The following is an 18,782-nucleotide window of genomic DNA, read 5'->3' as shown; positions in this document are numbered from 1 at the left end:
TTTTCTAATTTTCCCCTCTTTTTCTTTTTTTTGTTCATGTTCCTCCTCTATCTCTGCAACAAGTTCTTTGCTGTGTAATGATTCCTGCATTAATCTGCTGCTAATGTTGTTAATTCATTACTGGTGTTAACTCATTACTGGTGTTTCCTGTGGTCCCACATCCATTGCTCCAAACCCAGAGTGATAAAGATGACCCAGCTCCTAGAAAATCAGGTCAGTCACCTTGCTGCAGGAGAGAGGGAGGAAATTTGTTATTCTTAAATTAATTGATCTCCTTTACTATTTCTTACATCAGTGTTATCAATGTTTTTAACTCTGTGGTAATTCAATATATTCATTTTTATAAAAATGTACTTTGTTTAATTATTCTTACTTTCTTCCAGAATTAATGCCATCTTCTTTTCTTTTCCTAAACTGAAGCCAACTGCTTACCCATTTCTTATCTCTACTCAAATTATCAATTTCTTCTTATTACCTTTTAGTTGCAATTTTTTTTCTAGTCTAAGTGAAGAACTTAATATAAATCTTAAAATACACCTTCTTGAAGCTCCTATTTTACTACATTTTTTGACCTCAAATTATGGCTTTAATTTCCAAAGAGTTTCTTATATTACAGCCAAGCCTTTGGTTAATTATGAAAATCTACTTGAAAGACTTGTGAAATTATTCCAGAGTGCCTTCTGACATGTTCTTTTACCCTTTATTATAACAAGACTTTATTATAACAAGAACGTTAGCATCTTTCACATGACAAGCTCCCAAATTTTTCATAACTCTCTCTCATTTTTCAAAGTATTCAATATATATGTTCTAATTATAAACTATATTCTGAGACTTTACAAAAGTTGACATCATAGGCTGGCAATGTAGGAACCTGATAAAAAATATAGAGCACATTTTTTATGGTTATAACTTTATAGTTTAAGTCTCATAATGGTTGATTTTGGGTTTTTTGCTCAATTTGTTTAACAAAAAAATGCTATGAAGATTTTCTAGACCAGCTCCAAAAACGACCCTTTCAAAATGATGATTTAAGAGATGTAGAGGTTTTATGAGTAAGCCTTTATTATGACTTTATAGCTTTTTCAGTTTCTTCTTAACTTCACAGTAATTAACTCCCAAAACATAAGGAAACCACTAAGTATTAATAACTCTACACATTTCTGAAATTCTCACAAAAATACAGATGAGAGGAGAAATTTTGGAATGTACCAAGGATAGAAGATATGGTTTTAGGAACAAAATAAATTTTCACAGGGCTCTGCCATATAGAGGAAGGAACTTCTTTGTATGGTTCCAGGTTGATTTGAAAAACCTTTGTATCTTTGATCATCCTGTATAATTGGTGAAAAATATTTTGTGTGTACAACTCCAACTTTGAATGAATGGTTAAATCTGCTGTTCAATGTTTCAGTATTATACAAGCCTTTTAAAGAATTGGGGGTTTCGTTTGAGGTTTGAATAACTGGCAAGTGCACTACAGCTCCTCTTAATTTCAGTTTTTCAGAGGAGAAAAAAATATATTTCCCCCATTTTCTCTGTGTAAAATACATTATTTCTTTAAAGTCTGTTTATTTTGCTCTGATACTGCTACACTGTTTACTATTTTTCATGTAGTTCTTCAAAATAAAAAAATATTACTCTAAATTTATATTCCTACTGCTTAGCATGGCAGGGAAAATAAATATTTCCTGTATCTCAAAGTTATTCTATTCAAATGTATTTGTAGGTTCTGCTTCCCCTTTTAAATCTAATTTTAAATTCATGTCATTTCTACAAGGGTAAGTATCTAAAATGCATTTTCATTTATTTATCTTTTGTGGTGTTCCTGGGGTAAACTCTTTTACAACAAAACTGAGGAAGATGAATATTTGGCAAATTTTTCCTTATTTCATTTAAGTTAATAATTTATAAAAGACAGCATGTCTTTAGAGCTGCTGAGCAAATAAACCCTCTTGCTGACAAGGATAATTGCTATCAAAATCACTATTCTGGTTATTCACATGTGTTTAGCAGTGTTTTCTCTAAACTGTTAAGTGAAATAGGAGATAGGAATAGCAATCTGTGCTCACAGTAAGGTTTCTGGATTCCAGGCCATTCCAGGCTGGATCTATTCCTGGTGCAAGGTGTGCCTGGGCTGTGCAATCAAATTGTGATTAAAGCCCTTCCCCTTTAATATGCTGAGTAATGTTTCTATTTTTTATTGTAAATATTTACATTTTCAAAATAGATTAATATATATAATAAATTATTTATATTTATATTTAGATTTAGATTTAGATTTAGATTTTATGGTTAGATTTATATATACATATATGTGTATATATATACACAATATACATATTTCTTTACTTGAAAATGTAGATTCAAGTAACACTTGTAGGGTCTGCCCTTTTCATGGGTGCCTCATTAATGTGCACTTTTGCATGCAACTCATCCTACTACTTAATAAAATAATAAATCACTTTTAATTTTATATTGTGATAAAGAACAGAAGCTCAGAGAGGATGATCAGAAGATATCTGTACCCAGATAAAACTAGCATCTGTATGAGCTACTCCTTCTGAACAGGGATAAATGCTGAACATAAAATGTGTTCAGAAATCTGTGTTACAGGGAAGTACCTAACAAGACTTTAGAAAATGCTTAATTCCATCAGGAATCAGAAAATTAGCTTAACTTAAAGGTTTCGACATGTTCCTAACTGATTTAAATATTTTGTGCCTTACAACCTGTTTAAAACTTGTGTTTCAAAGGAGAGCTCTGGCCACCCCAAAGCTAGGTTAATGGCCTTGTCATGATGTATTTTTCTGTAATCTGTCATTGTAAAATTATTATGTAATGTATTGAACAACAAACACACATATATGGTGCTTTCATTAGGCAATTGTCTTCAAAAACATTTTATGATGCCAGAAGTCTATAACCTGATGGGAATATTTTCCTGATTATGTTTTATGTTCCAGAGCTTATTTTTCAACCACAGTTTTAGCCAATAATTTAATTTTTCACTTTAAAAATAACATCCTGAAGCTCCTGGGGACGGATCCACAGGTTTGGACTCTTAGAGATCATGAGGGATAATTGCTTTGGGTGAAGATTAAGGATTTATGATGATGCAGAAGTGCCAAATCTCAGCTCCCAGGCACAGGATTGGGCTGAGTCCATCCGGATGATGGAGCAGCACGTTTACCCACAGAGGTGTGGGTGGATGTGAGGTGGTGTGAGGAAGGAGAAGACTCACTGAGATGCCTGCAGGATGGTGCTAGCCTTGGAGAAAGAACAGAGCCATATGGCTCCCAGGCAAGGCTTGGCTGGTGCCTTGTTGGATCTGAGCGTGGGCAGGAGATCTTCAGTCACAGACTTGCCCTCTGCATCCCTGCAACTCTGTTGTGAGCGTGACAAATTCGTACCCTGTGCTAACTATAACCAGCCAAACAGTAGGCAGCTTGTTTTGAGAACATGTGATTTCTTTTTAATCTACAAGTCTGAAAAAAAAAAAAAATTTTTTTTTTTTGGCTGTGTGTCTTAGTAGAGCTGCCAACTTCTAAAAGATCTGGCCTCAAATAAAAGTGTGTCTCAGCTTTCCAAAATCCAGCCTTTTCTCTCCTGTTTTCTCAGGTGATAGGGCAGAGTGCTGCTACTCTTTCTGTTTGGATTTGAAGGCTTCAGGGGCAGTAGACATTAGTTAATTAACTGTGGCTCTCTTGCAGGCAGTGCTGATATTGAGGTAACATCCCAGCACAGCTTTAACATACACAAATAAGTCTTGGCAGCCTCCTCTAACAAGCTGGCAGAGGGTCAAAGGAACTAGCAGGGAAGAATACAAAAAAAAAACCCCAGGCTACTATCCAAATAATGAAGGCAATGATCATTATTACAACCTTATAAACATTAGTTTCTTACATACTACATAATTTCTTTATTAATTACAAGAATTCCGTGCATGTGTACATTGCCTGGTTTGCTCAGTTGTGTGCTGCACTTTTCTCAGTCCTTAAAGGAAGAAAAAGAAGGTGGAAAGAGAGTTTATTGGTGGCTGATGAAAATTTCCAGTTCCTCTCAAAAAGACTTATATCCTGCCAGTAATGGACCAAAAGTAGTTATGGCTCTTCTTGCTGTACAATACCTCTTTTTCAGTACAATAGCATCCATGAACATCATCCAGAATTGGGGTGATGGGGAAATTGTCACCAGAATAGTTATGGAAAGCAGGTACAGCTGTAGGGTAATATGTCTCAGAAAAAGATTCAGGAATTCCACTTAGAGAGTAGAAGATAGACCAGGACTGAGAAGATATATTTATTATATTTAGTTCTTAAAGGAGGAAAAAGAAAAAAAAGAAACAGAAAGGAGCTGAAAATGAATAGCAATTTTTCAATAGCAAGAGATTGCACTTGAATGAAGTAAACTAATTCAAACTATACCATTCAAACCTTTTACATTACCCATAAAAACCTGCAAAAATCCTGAATTACCTTGCCCTTCGTGTAGGGACAAAAAACACCTTATCAAGGAAGTCTTATCAGTGTAGAAAATGCCTAATGCTTAATGACTCATTTAAAAATATAAAGTTATAGTATAATCATATTTTTAAAAAATTCTAAAGGAAAGGACATAAATGCATAAAAAATGATCAATATAATGAGTGACATGCCTGGTGTAAAAGTGAAATCAAAAGCAGACTAAATTTTTACAAAGACTTTATCAGGTGCTTAAATCAGACTTGTTAATAGGCAAGCACAATCAATAATAGGTATGAAAGTCAATACTAATTTAATACTCCATGACTGTGAATAGAGACAATGTTACATTAGAGATTTCAGGTATGAAGTCCTGGTAATTTTATTTTTTCTCCCTCTGTATGCACATGTGCCCACACAGAGTACAATTATCCCACTTAACCAAAGTTTTCGCAAACACCTAATGAAAAAAAAGTCACGTAAAGTTGAACCCCCTTCTTTCTCACAGGAGTAATTGGAATTGCACTTGTGTCACATACAATTCTCCATTTTGAAAGGGGACACCAGTCAGGTTGTGATAAGTAATCCAGTTTTGTTACCAACCTACATGGATGCCCCATATCTGCTGTCTCAGGAATACAGGTTGGAAGAAAAACACCCAAGGTTACATTGCACAAAAAAGCAGAAACTGCCCCAAAAGAAGCAGTGACTCTATTTAGTGCTTCCTGAGCAATTCAGGATTGCAAGAATGCATCTGATCATGAGTTCACCTTTATCAATGTCTGTGACTGCAGATAAGCTAGATTCAGGTTCTTAGAGCACTGAATAAATGGAACATTTATATGAACCCATAGGGAGCATTGGATTAAGATTACCCCAGCTGTAAAAAGCTATTACACCCATCTAAGAATCACTAGTTTCATTTAAAACCAATTCACTTATGAAAGAGAGCTGACAGAGTGATGAATTTGCTCCAGTATATGGAGATCAATAAATGTCCTGTGACTACATCACCAATAACCACAAGAAATTATCTTTGTTGTAATATTTAGATGATTTTTTTTTTGTTGTGTCCTGCACAAAGTACAAGGCACAAAACTGATCAGAAAATGTGGTGAATTTTGCAACACCTCTTTTATATCTCACAGTCCAAAAGGAAGGCAGAAAAAGCAAGTCGCTGCTATGTAGTATTAAGCATGTTTCAGGATGTGCTCAGCACGACATGAAATTATGAATCAGACATAGTTTTGTGTTGCTGAGTTTTAAAGGAAACCTTCTCTGAGCGTCCCTTGTCAGGATGATGCCAAGTTTGCTGTGCCAGGATAAATGTGCATGTTCCTGCCTTCTGCATTAGCTTTGTCCTTCTGTATTTTAGTGTTTCAGAAAAAAAAAAAAAAAAGAAAGAGAGAGAAAAAAAAAGTCCTTGCTTGCCCTTTCATCTCTTTGGTGTTTTGAATGGTTTCTTCCACAACCTCATTTGTTTGAGCCTATTTGAAATTTTCTCCGGGGATGAATGGAAGTGTAGAACATAAAGTGTCTTTCAGCTGAAGACACAGCTTAAATGCTGGGGACTATAGAGAAAAATAACTGGTGACATTGAAAAGAAGCCAGCATTTCAAAAGAGTAAAGATGTTATGGGATTATTTTATTACCTTTGAACCCTGAAAGCTTTACAGCTCCACTACATTCCCCCTAGAGCAATTCCTGGCTACTTCTCTGCCCTATATTTTAGCAAATAGCAGAAAGCTACTTAGACAGTATTTTTGTCAAGCTCCAGTTCTGCAAAGGTCTTTTGAAACTTTAACTTTAAAAATGAAGGAAAACTCCTATGCAGAACTTATAAATTATGTCTGGTGACATTTTTAAAATAACTTGGGTGCAAAATGTATCTCAACTTCTTTTCATTCATTTTAATGAGTGAAATGAAAAGATAATATGTACTGAAATGCAACACTCAATCTGAGCAAGGAGTAGTATAGAGTAGAACAGCTCCTGTTGCCCCTTAGGACTGCAATACATTAAGCTTTTGTTACCATTATGTGCTTTATTGTTAAGTGTTATGTGCTGCATTTTATAATTTAATTTCTAACTGAGCAGATTCAATGGTTTTAAATCTATCAGATTCTTAAGGAAAAGTTTTCTAAAAGAAGGAATAAAAAACAATCAGATGACTCAATTACCTGAAAAGAGCTCTACTACAGGAAACGTAGTTTTCAGCTGTTATAAATCAATGTAACATCAAAGTCAATGGAGCACAGAATTTCATATGAGCAGAGTGTTTGGCCCAATACTTGTATGTTAATTCTCCTAAATGTTTAGTGTGTGGGAGTTCTAGTTCATAATGAGGGATTCCAGTTGTAATGGTATCACAGGTTACAGTGACTTGCTGTCAACTTACTCTCTTCCCTGCTCACACTGTCTGTGAGTTCTACAGGACTCATTGTCCCAGTTTTCAGTTTTCACCTGTATTTTAACTTTTTGTCACTCTTTTAAACTTTAACCCTTCACAATAAATCATGGTATTCCACAGTGAGTCAAAAAAAAGTCAGAATTTTCTTTGATTTTCTGTTTTGACCTACATAACGAAGAACGAAAAGTGTAATTTGGTGAAAGCAGGGGACGAAAACTCAATCTTTTGTACCTATAATCCTATTATTATTATTATTATTATTATTATTATTATTATTATTATTATTATTATTGTTATTATTATCATCATCATCATCATCAACTGTTAATGAGAAGCAGAAGGTTTCAGCCTTCTTAAGCAGGAAAAGAGCAGGAAACACAGACTTAGGAGTCCAAATACTCTCTTTACTGAAAAGCGAAATATATTTCTGGTACAGTTACTTCCTGATGAACTCTCTGCCAGCTTGTTCATAAAAACAACATGAATCTTTTGAATGCTGATGGTAACTTCAGCCATTTCATGTTTTGAGCTCAGCTGCCCACATTTTGCCTCAGGCTGTTGTTATTAGATCTGAAAGCTGCACCTTGTCTTCTCTTTTGGGTAGTACTCAAATAAAAAAAAACCAACTTTGTAATGTTTCCAAGAAACATCTACTCCACAAATATCGACTGGAGCCTAGAGGAAATTTGTGCCAGGCAGGTTAACATGCTCTTAAACTACCCTGGTGCAGAGTGACCCAAAATGTTTTACTGTGCCTGAAAAGTGCTGTCCCTCAGAGCCACGTGGGAGCCGAGGGGATAAAGGGCTCTGCAGCAGAATCACAAAGACTGCCTTAATCTCACATTTCATGGGGCTGTCAATAAAGGTTAGTGACACCTTTCTGCTTTATTTGAAGGCATGACCACTGATACCATTATATCCCACAGTAACACTTTAAATTAGGATCCTCAAATAAAGGTTTAATCCTTTGAAGCTGGCACTTTCCAGACTGCCAGCCAAGCGGATACTTAGGAGGATGTGTATGTAGCTCCTGGGCCCCTCTTTTTCCCTTTGAAGTATGTTTTAAGGCTACTGTTGATTTCTGCGGAAGTTCAATGAATTAAATGCCCATGCTATTGAAAGGTTAATTAAAATGTAGCAAGCTGTTCTTCATAGCATGGCTGTTGCTCAGTCTGTTATGTTTACTTCATACATATTAAGCTTTTTTTTTTTTTTTTTTTTTTTGGGACTTCCAATATGTTCTTTTGGAAGACTTTTGAATTTTGTACTCCTTGGAGTTGTTGCTACAACACACTTTTTGCAAAAAAAAAATTCTAATTTTTCAGTTTAATAAAAATTTGTGCTTTTCATTTTCATTTTGTTCTGGTTTGTGGTTTCAGACTTTAAAACTTTTGGGTTCTATTAATATATTATTATAGTCTCCTTTTTTTTCGTGCCATATAATTAGAGATGAGACGTAGTCAGTATTTTTTTTCTTACATGACATGGTCGATCACTTTATCAAAGCATTATCAAAACTCATAATTATTCATAAGTGACTAATGTTGGAATGACATCCTATGATCAAAGAGAACAAAATATTTTCCATAAAGTTAAAGAATACTGAATTAATTGCACAAACGAGCACTGGTGAAACAAAATGGGTGGCTGCTATGAAAATAGGATGCAATGAAAAAAAATACAAAAATAATGGAATTGTTATATTGTTTGGAAGAAACCCATGGAGCTCCGAGTCCAAGTTCAACACACAACTCCACTTGTTGAGATTGCTGTCTAAAGTGACACCAATCCATGCCACAAATGACATCACTAGTCCTGCAACAGACTTGCACAAATGATTTCAGGGAGTCCAGAGAATGAATATAATGAGTTCCTTTTATTTTCAGAAGATGACGAATAGGTAAAAGATGCTGGTAAGAAAAGCAATATTAAATGTAGAATTGCCATTTTTTAAACTCTCTCTTTAAATAACTCTAAAATCATCCTGAGACAACATAATTTACACTACTCAGGTATTACAATTTTTTTTTTAATTTGGTTTTGATGCTATAACCAGAGTCTGTGTCTGAAGGGAAACCTCCAATCTGCGTTCATTGAGGGATTAAAAGATTAAACTTGGGAAGAATCAGGATTTCTCCATCACAGCAAACCCACAGGAAAATGCCAAATCACATGAAATGTGAAAAACAAAGTGTGGGATACGATTTCATCTGGAAATTTGTGTTTTGTAGGTATTAGTTTCCCACCTGCAGGGCTTTAGAGTCCAATATAGATGGAAACAAGCCAAAACATCACCCACACTCGGCCTGATATGAAGACACCACCACCCACTCTGTCTCAAAAAGGCATTGCTGAAAGCATTCTTTCTTTGGAATTAAAATGCTTAATTTTAGCCTGAAAATGGCACTAACTTTCCTTCAGATTCACTTTTTCCTTTACACGATAAGAAACAGTTGCTTCTTAATTTAGAAAGACGTTTTTACAAGCCACCTCTGAGACAGGGCAACTCATGTTCCTGTTAATTCACCCCTTGGTGAGTGAAAAGGACATCAGAGTGAAAAGGACACAAGAACGGCCATTGTCTACATGTGGCAGATTTATTTTAGAACAATTTAATTGCAGCAGAAAGAAGGGGGGATAAGGCCACTTCAGTTCTCTACTACACAAGAACAAATATTTCACACAGAAAATGGAAACAAAAATGAAAAATGGAAAATGGAAAATTGAAAATGAAAAATGATGGAATGGAAGTTCCGGGAAGGGAAGGGAAATATTCCGGGGAGGGAGGAATGGAGGGAGGGAAAACAAATAACAGGTGGGGGGAGAAAAAACAGAGCGAGAGACAGATTAGGATGAAATCTTCTCCCCTCCGTGCATGCCAGCGTCCAGTTGACGCTCTCCATCAGCTCTCCTGGTGCTCAGGGTCCCCCAGAACATGGAGCTCAGCACAGGGACAGACACTGGGGCCAGGGGAACACCTGGGGCCCTGCTCTGGCTGGGGGAAGTTTGAGGCAGTCTCTTGCAGCACACTCTGCATCTGCTGCATGGCTATGCATCCCAGCACTGAACCTGGGAGAGCTTTGGGGCTCTTGGGGTGATTATGACTCGTCCTCATTGCTTCTGCTTCTTGTTCATCTTGTTCTTCTAGTTTTCATACTCCTTCATGTCCTCCTTCTCCTTCTCTTCCTACTTCTCCTTCTCCTTCTCCTTCTCCTTCTCCTTCTCCTTCTCCTTCTCCTTCTTCTTCTTCTTCTTCTTCTTCTTCTTCTTCTTCTTCTTCTTCTTCTTCTTCTTCTTCTTCTTCTGCTTTATTACATATTCTTAAGTTTTTTCTTATGCTTTCTCTAATTTCATTCATTATGTCCATTCTTATTCTCATTAGTTTCCTAATTCTTACTCTTTTTTAGTACTACTACTTCTTCATCTACTTCAACTTCTACGTGTTCTTTCTAATATTTCCATTCTTATTGGTTATCTCTGTTTTTTTAGGGGGGTATTCATTTTGGGTGTCGGTAATGGGGCTTTATACTACTACTACTGTTTCTTGAACCAAACTTTCTTTTGATTTGTGGGAATTGTGTGTGTCACAGTGTGGCAGTGTTCAGTCATGTCCTGGGAGCAGCACCTGCTGTGTCTGTGCCCGATCACCATGGAGAAAAGCCAAAAGACCAGCATGGAATCCTTTCTGGATGAGAGGAAATGGCCTTGGATCCCAGCAGGGAAGGAGCACATTCAGATTGGGATACAATTGTTCCCTGACAAGGTAGTCAGGCCTTGGAAGAAGTTGCCGCAGGGAGGTGCTGGAGTCAGTGTCCCTGGAAGGGGCAAGAGCTGTGTGGATGTGGCCCCTGGGGACACGGCTCAGGGGTGCCGATGGTGGTGCCAGGCTGGCAGCAGGAGCGGGTGACTCTGACGGTGCCTCGGCAGTGGAGCATGGGCTGGGAGGCAGCGCTGAGCCCCTGGCAGCAAGTGTCCCCATGGCCGCGGCTCTGGGGCTGGCACAGGGCGCCCTTTGGCCTCGGGGAGCCGCCCGGGGGTGCTGGGGAGCAGCCGGGGCCGGCCGGGCCCGCAGGGACACGCGCAGGCCGAGGCGGCCCGTGGGGCTCCCTCAGGGCGCCGGGCAGGCCGCGGGCCGGCCGCCATCGGCAGGCCCGGTGCTGCTGGCAGCGGGCGCTGATCCTCGGGCCGTGCCGCCAGGCAGGGGCAGCGGAACAGCCCCCGCAGCGCCCGCAGCGCCCGCCCCGAGAGCCAGCGGCGTTTCCTGCGGGGCAGCCCCTGCCCAGGGCTCGGCTCCAGGGCCTGGCGCTCCACACAAGCCTCCCGTGGGATGGGCACGGGGAACCCATGTCGGGCTAACACTGCCAGTCTCTGCTGCTTGGCCTGCTCATCTTCCTCATTCAGGTCCGGGACGCTGATTTTGTCCCAGTCGTCATCCTCCCGCAGCCAGGCCTTGGGTCAGGGCCATGGACGCCGCTGTATTCCCAGCCGTACTCTGACAGCTCTTGGTTGCTGTTGTCTTCCCAGCTGGACTGCTCCAAGGGTCTTCTCTGACATTTGCCTTTGGACGCCTCCTGGCAAATGCACTCTTCCCAGTCTGAGTGCTCTTCGTAGCTGCCGCCCTCTCTGGGGGACAGCCCTTGTGGGCTCTGTCCTTCCCAGCCCGACACTCTGGGGGAGCTCGGCAATTCTCCTCCAAAGAGCCCCTGCTCCGAGCCTTGTTCCCCGTCAGGAACCTCTTGTTGGCTCCTGGCTTCTTCCTGGGACAGCTCATGCCTCCTGCAAACTTCCAACTCCAGGAGTGCCCACTGGCTTGTGCCTTCTCCTGGGGACAGCGGCTGCTCAGGAGATTCTTCCCAGTCCGAGAATTCTTGGCAGGGATCCTTCTTTCCATGGGACAGCTCTTGCTCCCTGCACTCGTCCCAGTCTGAGACTGCTGGGAGGGCTCTTGCTCCCTGCCTTCTTCCCAGTCTGAGAAGTCCCAGTAGCTCCCGGATTCCCCTTGGCACAGCTCTGGCTCAAGGCCTTCATCCCAGTCCAAGAGCTCCAAGAGGCTATGGGCATCTCCTGGGGACAGCTGTGGCTCAGCACAGCCTTCCCCTGGAGTCCCCCGCTGGTTCTGGCTCATTTCTCCTCCGTAGAGCTCTGGCTCCTTCCCACAGTCCCCAAAAAACTGAAAGCTTCCCAAACGCCTGCCTCCTCGCTCTCCATGACACCCTGTGTCCTACTCGGCCTTATCATGATGCTCACTCAAAGCCTGGACTCTCTGCAGCCTGGGCGAGGGCTTAAAAGGACAGCTGGGGCTGTGTGGGGCAGAGATCGGGCTCTTTTCCCTGTTTCCTTGTGCAGCGGCGCTGAGCTCCGGCTGCCTCCGCTCCTGCGGCTGCCAGCCCCAGCCCTGCCCGCCATCACGGCCCCGCTCACGGCCCGCCGAGCCCAGCAGGGCCGGGCCTGGGGTTCTGTGGCGCAGGGACGGAGCTCTGTGGCCACAAGGCACCTCCTGGCCGAGGGGAGGACATGGTGCTGTCTTCTACCCCCCTCGGCAGCCAGAGGCTTGCGGGGCTCCTCCTCAGCAGCTGCCGGCCCTGCCTCCGTGCCGCTGGAGCAGGGCCGGCCTTGGGGCTCGCAACCCCTGGGTGTGAGGCGCTGGTAGAAAGTGGTCAGGAAGGGCTGGGCCTGAGGGAAGGGGCAAAGGAGCCCTTGTGTGAAACCAGTGGTGTGGGGTTTATTGAAATGGGCATTGAAATAAATGGGCAGGAGATCTTCTTTTTTAATGCCTTTATTAAGAAGAATCAGCTCAGGTGGGGAGAAATCGATGGGTTGCACCCACGCCACCGCTGCTCCCAGGTGTGGCACAGAGGAGGAGGGTGATGCAGCTTTGTCCGCTGGTCTGCAGACAGAGCTGGGGATTCTGTCCTCACGGGAGAGTAGCAGATTCCTCTCTTGTTTGTCTAACACCCCGGGGTGTCTCTTTAATCAGTATCTTTTCAGGTTTGGGTGAGAAGCAAAAAGGGTCCAAGCAGGTATGGGACTATGCTCCCATCCTTAGACGTCACTTAAGTCACTTGTTGGCTCATGATTTTAGGGGTTTTTCTTGTAAAAACTGTAAAAATTCGGGGCGCAATGCATTTCTCATCTGCATACTGGCTCTGATGTCATTCCTATTCTGTGTCTGCCCCCATATCCGTCCCTGGCAAGCAGCTAGCATCAGGGGAACAGTGGTTAATCACCGGCCATTAACGGGTAATTGAGGAGCTCTTCTCCGGCAGTGAAACCAAAGAGGTCTGACTGGTCTGACTTGTTTCCAACTCTGAAACTCAAAAAAAAATACAACTTTCTATTCATAACAGGCATGGCAGAGACAAGGCGAGAGAGAGGGAAAGGGGAAGAGGAAGGGAGGAGGAGAGGAAAGGGGAAAGGGGAAAGGGGGAAGGGAAGTTCAGGGAAGTTCAGGGAAGTTCAGGGAAGTTCAGGGAAGTTCAGGGAAGGGAAGTTCAGGGAAGTTCAGGGAAGTTCAGGGAAGTTCAGGGAAGGGAAGTTCCGGGAAGGGAAGGGAAAGGAAGGGAAGTTCCGGGAAGGGAAGGGAAGTTCCGGGAAGGGAAGTTCCGGGAAGGGAAGGGAAGTTCCGGGAAGGGAAGTTCCGGGAAGGGAAGGGAAGGGAAGTTCTGGGAAGGGAAGGGAAGTTCCGGGAAGGGAAGGGAAGTTCCGGGAAGGGAAGTTCCGGGAAGGGAAGGGAAGTTCTGGGAAGGGAAGGGAAGTTCTGGGAAGGGAAGGGAAGTTCCGGGAAGGGAAGTTCCGGGAAGGGAAGTTCCGGGAAGGGAAGGGAAGTTCCGGGAAGGGAAGGGAACGGAAGTTCCGGGAAGGGAAGGGAAGGGAAGGGAAGTTCCGGGAAGGGAAGGGAAGTTCCGGGAAGGGAAGGGAAGGGAAGTTCCGGGAAGGGAAGTTCCGGGAAGGGAAGGGAAGGGAAGTTCCGGGAAGGGAAGTTCCGGGAAGGGAAGTTCCGGGAAGGGAAGGGAAGTTCCGGGAAGGGAAGGGAAGGGAAGGGAAGGGAAGTTCCGGGAAGGGAAGGGAAGTTCCGGGAAGGGAAGTTCCGGGAAGGGAAGGGAAGTTCCGGGAAGTTCCGGGAAGTTCCGGGAAGGGAAGGGAAGTTCCGGGAAGTTCCGGGAAGGGAAGGGAAGTTCCGGGAAGTTCCGGGAAGGGAAGTTCCGGGAAGTTCCGGGAAGGGAAGTTCCGGGAAGGGAAGTTCCGGGAAGGGAAGGGAAGGGAAGGGAAGGGAAGGGAAGGGAAGGGAAGGGAAGGGAAGGGAAGGGAAGGGAAGGGAAGGGAAGGGAAGGGAAGGGAAGGGAAGGGAAGGGAAGGGAAGGGAAGGGAAGGGAAGGGAAGGGAAGGGAAGGGAAGGGAAGGGAAGGGAAGGGAAGGGAAGGGAAGGGAAGGGAAGGGAAGGGAAGGGAAGGGAAGGGAAGGGAAGGGAAGGGAAGGGGCAAGCAAACAGGCAAGCAATGAATCAAGACAGAAAGAGAAATAAAAGAAGGAAATAAGAGACAGAATGAAAGAGAAAGAGGGAAAGGGAGAAAGAAAAAAGAGAAAGAGGAGAGATCAAAAAAGAGTGAGACAAAGAGAAAAAAGACAATAAAAGCAGGAGTAGGAAATATTTTAACAAATAATGGTTTTGCATATTTACACAGAAACTAGAGCATGTCAGGAAAATGGCACTGTGTGAAAATCTTTTCTTGTGAGTAGCTTTACACATTAGACAATGCAGTTGCTGGGAAATATCAATTGTTTGTCCTTGGGTCCTTGTGTTTCTGCCATAGTAAAAAATCTAGACTTGACCTACACTTATAGCTGTTTAAAACTAAAAATATCTCCTTGGAGATCTCATGGTTACTTTAATGAAAACAAATGCATAGACTCTCTCATATGTTTCCTTCAAATAACAACCAACCAAGCTAATTCATTTCTTCAGGCAATTTGATAAAAACACCAAAACCCTAAAAAAAAAAAAGTGTTCGGAATAAAAACATGACTCTGATTCCTATGGAGTTTAATGCTATGTAGCAGAGGGAAATTTTATGAAAACAATTGGGAAAAAATGTAAAAAAATATGTTGAAAAATTTTGACATAATAATTTCAGTGTTACAAGTTTAGTCTAGGAATACATTGAGAATATAAAATGATAAAATTAAAATAAATATGAAAAACACTGTTTTGAATTTCACAGTCTAATGCAGCAGGGAATATAGCCTTTTTTTTTTTTAATAAATGTTGGTGTCAGCTACTTCAATGATTTTTTTATGGGTTTTTTTCTTCATGATGTGCATATGAATATATAGGCCTTGGGAGTTGGGGTCTAATGGTGCGTTGAGATAGGCCTAAATTTCCATAAGCCATCTAGACAAAGAGGTTACTATTTTGGATACTTCTGTTTGCTTCTAGTTGTATTTTGGGGACCCCTTAAGGTTTACAAATACTTAGCAATTGAATAATAACTTTTTTCTTCTTTCTCAACAAGTTTCACAGATGAGAAAACCTTTCCAGTCCGGTGCTGAAGATGGGTGTTGGGGTCACACAAGAGGGCAGGTATGTGGAGAGAGGGCTCAGGGCTGAATTTAGGGGCTGGGAGAGGGCAGAAGGTGATCTCTTGAAACAAAATTGGATCAAGACTCATGTAAAAATGGCAAGGATAGTAAATACTGCCTTGTCTTCCACCTGAAGTGGTTTTACTCACCATTTCTGTCCAGGAAGTGTTGCACTTGGTAAAGCAGGGGACAGGAAGAGGAGATTACATGGTTTTGTCTCTGGATTGCTTGGATGTGTCTGAGGGACAAGTCAATTTGATGAACTGCTGGATGTCATTCCTAGGAAAACTACCATTCTTCTGTGTGGGCTTGGCAATCAGGGGGAGCAAAGAACAAGATGGAAGGTGATTTTTGGTGACCCCATGTCCAATCCACAATGAGAAGAAAAATGGCAGATCATGCTAGGAAAATAAGGGGTAATTATCCACACAGACAGAGGGGGGATGTGAACTGCTTTTTAAAATAAAAGAAAACAAAGGGAAAATTAAAAAGGAAAAGAGGAGCTTTGCCACGGATTTCACTTACAATTCTGTCACATAGCAGGACTTGGAAAATAAAATCTAGGAGCAATTAAACAGTGTGAAATGAACAAAATACAGGGCCTGGTGATGTAGGGAACTACCCAGACCTCAGAGTGCTGGTGGCTCCCTGGGGCGGTGAGGGCTGCAGCACATCAGCAGCTGCAGCAGGGCAGCCAAATGCAAAAGGAGTCATTGGTCATGGGAATCTGGAACTTCTCCATGTCCCTCATCCTCAGCCTTCTGTGTTGTTTGGTCTGGCTTCAGGATATCAGGAGACAAAATGAGATGGACCAGCTCGACTGCGAAGAAAAACTGAGAGAATTGAGCTTGTTCAGCCTGGAGAAGAGAATCTTTGGGGTGACCTCACTGTGGCTTTCCAGTACCTGAAGGGAGCTGTTGGAACCCGGGGCACTGGGAATGTTTCGCTGCCTGTCCTGAGAAGTCCTGACTCCCAGGGGAACACTGCTTTCAACCTTCGTCCATGGAGAAAGCTTTCAAGACTTAGGGGTGAACTGGAATTTATGAGTGTGTGAAATAGATAGTAGTATAGTTTATCACAAGGTGAAAAAGTTAGAGTTTTGGGTTTTTAGTATGGAAGTGGGTAGGAGAAAAGATGGAGGATTTTGGGTGTTGGCTGATCTTGTTCTTCATCTGCTCCATTTTCTGCAGTGTTGGGAGCAGAGGGTGATTGGTGAGAAAAAGCTGCAATGCAGGTTGACAGACTAATTAGTTATTGGTAAAAAGGTAGAAATAAAATACATTCTAAGAGTTAATTTTACAAAATAGCTTTAAAAAGCCTTGCATCTGTTTGTCTTTTGACTTTTGGTGTCTTTCTCATTGTACGCTAAATCTGAGATGTAGGTGGCGTGCCAAACCGAGTATAAGACAAAAATAAACAACAATCTGAAGACGAAAAAACCAAAAGTCACGTCCATCTCTCCTTCCTGGCACAGAACTTCTTAGGGGTCTGCCCATCACAGGAACCTGCAAAGGAGGTTTCCCCAGCAGCCTACAGAAATTGGAGAGAGGCAATTGACAAGGGCCTGCAGAAGGGAGAATGGCTCCCAGTGCCAGAGGGCAGGGCTGGCTGGGATCTTGGGAACTGGGAATTGTTCCCTGGCACAGGGTGGGCAGGCCCTGGCACAGGGTGCCCAGGGCAGCTGGGGCTGCCCCTGGATCCCTGGCAGTGCCCAAGGCCAGGCTGAACAGGGGCTGGAGCAGACTGGGACAGTGGAAGGTGTCCCCATGACAGTGGGTGGCACTGGATGGGTTTTAAGATCCCTTCCAGTCCAAACCATCCTGTGATCATATGAAAATATTTTGCTCTGTTAGGCTTTGTGAGCTACCTGAGCACAGTTCTGGTTCCCAGCATAACAGATTATTCCAGGAAGTTTCCAACAGCAGTCTCAGCTGTTAAATGCCTTAAGATTGTTCTGGTGGCCTTGTAAAAGTTTCCCAATATGTATTTAATTAGATTCAGAACTTTTAAAATTTCCTCAGTCCCTTTTGCAAGAATGAAATTGTAAAGTTTTGCAGCCCTTTTAAACTTAAAACAAATTAAGCTCTTGAGAGGGAAACTTTTTTACAAGTACAGTTGTCAATTATATATTGTACTACTCATTTCATAATATTACAATAAATCTTAAGTCACCTTTTTCATTTTTGAATCTTCTGTGTCATATTTTATGTAGCTCCAAAGCATTTTTAACCCTCTTGGTCTTTAAATAGCCCTAATTTTCTGTAATTAATAAGATTTAATATAACAGATAAGCAAGTTATGACTCATACCTACTTGACTGTTTCATGCTAAAAATGCAGAGCCTGATCATTCAACACATTAATAAAGATGAAAATCAAAGAAGATCTGTGTTAAGGCCCAGAAAAATGGTGATCTGTACATTATACAGAGAAAAACAAAGGTTTTTAGAGTAAACAAGATTTCACAGGAAGAAACACAAAATAATCACCTCCTCCTTCGTGCTACTAAAATGTGAGGTGAAACTAAAATGCAAAACCACAACATTTGTAACATTCTTGAGGATTTGTACACTCATCACATAATGCAAAATATATTATGCAGAAAAAAACTGCAGGAAATTCAGAAAAATTTCATTTTTATGGATGCGTGGTAGCTGCTTTCTAGAAATATGTTTATATGCCTTTTTCAGATACCCAAAAGCAACTGCAGATAAATTATGGTCTTCCTTTGTGCAACCTAAGTGGCCTTTCATTTAGAGATCATATAGTCTGGTTACATTAAAGACCAAAGTTTTTGTGATGTGGTAATTTGTCTGGGAAATTTTTGTTTGAAAATAAGAGTGTATAAGGAAAAATAAACTCTAATATATGAAATGTGAAGCTAATTATCAAATATGAAGTGAAATTTTGCAATTTTTTAAATGAAATTATTTGTAAAAATTACAGTTAAAATATCAATTAAAACCTACTATTGTGACAAAATAAAAGAGTTAAATTAAAAATATCTTTATGAAATCAACAAAAAGCAGAGAAGCTGTGGCAAAACCACTATTTGATGAATAGCATCAATGAAATATGATGAATTTCATGAGACCATGTATATGATTTCTTGAACTCCAAGTGTGCTGGGTTGTAGCATTGTGTGTTTTTAAAGCTATTATTGTTGGTTCTGTTATAATAATTAGTTATCTTCTGTTACCTTAAAAAGTGGTTTAGCCCTTGGTTCCCCCTATGTAACTCCCTCATGATGTAACTCCCTCCAGCCTTCCAAGCTGTTTACCCCCTACTTTTCCCGCCACTGGCTTGCCGTTCATAGTGAGTGATCCCTTGCTC

At 41.5% G+C, this 18,782-nt stretch overlaps 1 long non-coding RNA gene across 1 annotated transcript; it reads left to right on the top strand.

Moving 5' to 3' along the window:
- The first annotated feature begins 14,325 nt into the window (after positions 1-14,325).
- LOC135290890 (uncharacterized) lies at positions 14,326-17,109 on the top strand. Its single transcript, XR_010353718.1, has 4 exons — positions 14,326-14,602; positions 15,384-15,451; positions 15,734-15,866; positions 16,236-17,109. It is a non-coding gene; the product is annotated as an uncharacterized LOC135290890 (long non-coding RNA).
- Positions 17,110-18,782: the final 1,673 nt, after the last annotated feature.

The sequence above is a fragment of the Passer domesticus genome, chromosome Z (assembly GCF_036417665.1).
Source record: "Passer domesticus isolate bPasDom1 chromosome Z, bPasDom1.hap1, whole genome shotgun sequence".
Lineage (NCBI taxonomy): Eukaryota > Metazoa > Chordata > Aves > Passeriformes > Passeridae > Passer > Passer domesticus.
This window is presented reverse-complemented; position numbering and strand designations above follow the sequence as displayed.